The following is a 4,120-nucleotide window of genomic DNA, read 5'->3' on the forward strand; positions in this document are numbered from 1 at the left end:
TATATATATATATATATGTTCAACTATAGAGGACAAAGAATGTAAAATCTTTAATAACAGGACAGACAATTGTCTATTTAAGATGTGTAAGGTGTAATATTATCTGAAATAAGGGTGGTAAGATACATGATCATTATTTCTGATTTTGTAAACCTCATGACTTCAGAACTCTAACCTCAAAAGAGGATGACAACATAAGAAAGAAAAGTTAACCTTATTTAGAGAAGACAGGGTTGGGGGTCCCAGAGAAAAATAAAGTACTTCACTTCAAGGAAACAGTTTTAGAACAGCTCTGACAGACTCAGGTTCAAATCCCAGCACTGCTGTTTATGATAGCCCTGGGACCTTGGACCAACTCTTTAAGATTCAAGTATCTTCATTATTTGATTGGAAACATAATTTCTACCTTATGGTTTGCTATGAGGATTAAATGGAACAATAGGTATAAAGCAGCTGACACATAATGTGTGTGAACAGGGGCTATCATTAGTATCATTACAGTTGTGATTATTATAGCTGACAATCTATGGTGCTAGCTGATACTAGATGAGGGAAAATAATTGACCATGGAATAAAGATAAGGCATACTGCATGTTAGGAAAGGTATTTAAGCTTACTCATTCCCAAATAGCTTTTCAATTAACCCCAGCTTGAGGAAAAGACCTCCTAGAAAATATCTGGGAGCTAAAATAGGGCTGATGGGCTATGGTAAGTGTAGGTTGTTTTATTAGAGTAGGAAGAAATAAACTAGATTATCTCTTGCAAAAAGCCAGAATATATAGAGGGTACTAAAACCAACTCAACAGTAAGTGTCCATGATACAGAAATATCCCCCTAAATACTAAAATATGCTCTGAATCCATCAATAGTTATTTAATTCTTAAGTATATTGGTCATTTTTTAAATAAGAATCAGTCTGTCTTTTCACATCTTCCTCTTCTTGAAGATAAAACACGGCAACATGTCATTAGCACTTTATTTTTCCCCATGTTGGCAAATATCTGATATCTGATGTTATAAGAATACTTCATATGAATTAATTCAGCTTGAAGTATTATTTTTAACTCCCTTCTAGTGAAAGTATATTACTGGATTCATTAAACAAATACTAATTCTCAATAGTTGGTTTAACTAAGCCATGCGATGCAGTTAGGTCCTAAGAATAAATAAACTATTTCCATTCAACAAGTATAGATTGACCATCTGCATTGTTCAAAGCAGCACACCTTTTAATTTATTCCAGGAACCCTGTGAATACAAATGCTATGAGGGGAAAAAAAAGACAGAGAGAGAGAAATGCTGTTTTCTTGTTGGCTATCATCAGTCAGTGTTCAAATTAACTCCTCCTAATCCATTGGCTGGAACAAGGGCGACATTGTTAGTTATTTTTCCTTTGGTCTTTATCACTCAGAGAGCAAAACTTCAGTTCTCCAATGCTGATTTCCTTGTGTGAGTGTATGTGGTCTCTGAATAAGATATAGAATTCAAACTCATTTACCCCAAAGTCAGTATTTTTTCCTCAGTTGTCCTAATTATTAGCCATCATAGATATGAATAGAACATACCGGACCCCTTACAAACTTCTTCCCACACTAAAGAAGCAGAAGCCTAGGTCACTTCATTGGATCTACAACCTTTAAGATTCTACATGTTGAGTTTCATAGAGCTGCTCTGCAAATTTTGGCCCAAACCTGAATTAATCAGCACTGGGAGATTCAACTTTTCTTTGCATGTTAATTTGGTGTAAGGCACTCTCTGTCAGTGGCTTTAAGAGCCATTTGTGGTGCCTGACAGTCCTCTCACCCATATAACCTATAATTTTCATAGGAAGAAGGCAGTTTCGAAAAACATTTGGCTCCGATAAAAGACCTACTTACAAGTCTCTTTTCTTAAAAAGAAGCAAGAAATTGTTCACTATATCTTGTGCTGGTATATGACAGTTAGATTTGCTATCTTTTTACTTTTGATATACAGGAAGGGCCTTATCCTACCCCAAACCTCCGCCCTTACCCCAATAAAAGTGCCATTAAATAAGAAGGCAATCACCACTCCAAAATCCTCAGACATGGACAGTCTTAAATGCTACTAACGTAAAGTTAGAAGTCTAGTAGTTTTTTCTTTTTAACATACAAACAATGATCTCTTCGTTATTACTGGATTGTTGTTCATTTTATCAACATTCCCATCCTGAAGGAATGCAAAGCAAGTTAAAATGAAGGAATCTTTACAAGTGAGAGGAAGGACTATGCCACAGCCAGGACAGCCATCTCTGGGTCAGTCTCACAAGTAGATTTCAAGGCAGAAAGGAGACAGGGCCAAAGATTGTATCCTCAGAGTAATATAGAAAAATCTCAGTTTCATAAGATTTTGTTGCCTTTAGAAGTTTCCCCAACACCTATCAAATTGTGTACTGATTCCCTGAATATTACAGTTTGGCCGATGCCTCAGCAAGCACTTCTCTTATCCCTAAGCCTGCATCCTAGGACTTACTGGCCATTTTAAATTCATAGAGAAAGATAACTAATGAGCCAACTATACATAGAGATTGTCTGGAAACAGCTAGACTTACTGAATAAGCAAAGCCATTCTCCAAATGCCATTGACTACTCAATTATAAACGTAATTTTTCTTACGGTAAATACTTTTAAAATGATGGCTTTGTTGATTAGAAAAGATATCAAGTACCCCTGTGGAGTCTAGTTAATGTCCCTGAGAGTTCCAAATATGTGCTCTTTTGACACACACATGGACACACTATGTAGTGGAGGAAGGCTCAGGTATTTACAATGTGCCTTTCAAAACCAAAGATTATGGTAATAAAAATAATGCAGTGTAGCAACAAGTTTACTAGATAGCTCCCTGAATAAGCAAAAATTGCAGCTGCTTGGTTGCTTTCATCTATGTCATTTAAAGGAATATTAAGTTTCTGTCGAGGTACTCTATCAATTGATGATTTCACAAAATATTTTGAATAGCCCATGATCCTGCTTAACACCAAATACTTCCCTCCCAGGCGAACCAGGCGCTAAGAGTTAGCCTTTTTCTAAGTGGCATGGACCACATTCACAGTGAGAGGCAGGTTCTCATCCCAAGCTAATAAAGACTGCGTCTACTCAGACCAGCAGTCAGGAGCAGGCAGTTGGCAAATCACAAAGGTAACCTTCATCCCCATTCATGCCATACCTTCTCTGACTTCGCCTTCCTGGCATTGTGCACGAACCTACGACCCAGCTTCTTGGCATACCAGATGGAGGCAAACATAGCGATGCCAGTGGAATGAATTCACAAAGAATCTGCTGCACAATCAACTTCCCACCTCGAGCTCCGAGACAAACGGAATCAGGCTGGAGCTGTCACTTGCAGGCTGTTGCGTTCTCAGTTCCTCTCATGCTGGTTAGCCGAGGGAGAGGGTGGGAGGAGGGAGGGGGCTGGGGAAAAAAGCAGTCCTGTTTGGCCGGTCTGCAGGTATATTTACATCCTGCCTGCAGGAGGTCCGGGTGAGGCGGGTGCTGCCTTCATAGCCAGCTCACACACATCCAGCCAGCGAAGTGTCTGTCTGCAGTTCTTAGGCACCGTCACCACCAAACTCCATGTGTGTCAAGAGGAAGGGAAGCTGCAGTCAACTCGTCCAGGAGGCGGATCACCTCCTGCCTTAGGCTCCTGCAGTTGCACTCCTCGCTTGGCTTCCTTTGCCTTGACAGTACGTGCTGGCGGCAGTGGCCACGCAAAAAGAGATCCACATACAGTCTCACAGGTAAAACCAGCCAATACAGGAGCTGCCAGGCACGAGGGAGAGGCAGGGCCACCACGGCCACAGCCCTGTGGGCATAAACAGGTGTCCCTGGAGCCTGAATTTCTCAGAATCCACCAAGAGGACTAATGGAGCTGTTAGGGTGGCTAGAAACCTAAGTGTCCTTCCCTTGCTCCTTTTTCAACTTCATTTGGTTGAAGGAAAGTCATATCTCTCCAGCCTTATGTGGCATATCTACAGCTTGCAAGAGAAATGTTGCATTTCTTTAGAGACTGGTCTGGGACACAGGGTACAGTGAGCAGGATGTAATGTTCTTTCAAATGTTTTTGTGAAGGTCCTTAGTTTTTGGACACATTTGTTCAATCTCCA

General features: G+C 40.2%; 1 pseudogene; it reads left to right on the plus strand.

Annotated features, from left to right (window-relative positions):
* The window catches only part of LOC103201550, a 151,759-nt pseudogene extending 147,879 nt beyond the window's left edge, over positions 1 to 3,880 (plus strand).
* The last annotated feature ends 240 nt before the right edge of the window (positions 3,881 to 4,120 follow it).

This window comes from Orycteropus afer, unplaced genomic scaffold (genome assembly GCF_000298275.1).
Source record: "Orycteropus afer afer isolate SDZICR_OR568_19922 unplaced genomic scaffold, OryAfe1.0 scaffold00154, whole genome shotgun sequence".
Lineage (NCBI taxonomy): Eukaryota > Metazoa > Chordata > Mammalia > Tubulidentata > Orycteropodidae > Orycteropus > Orycteropus afer.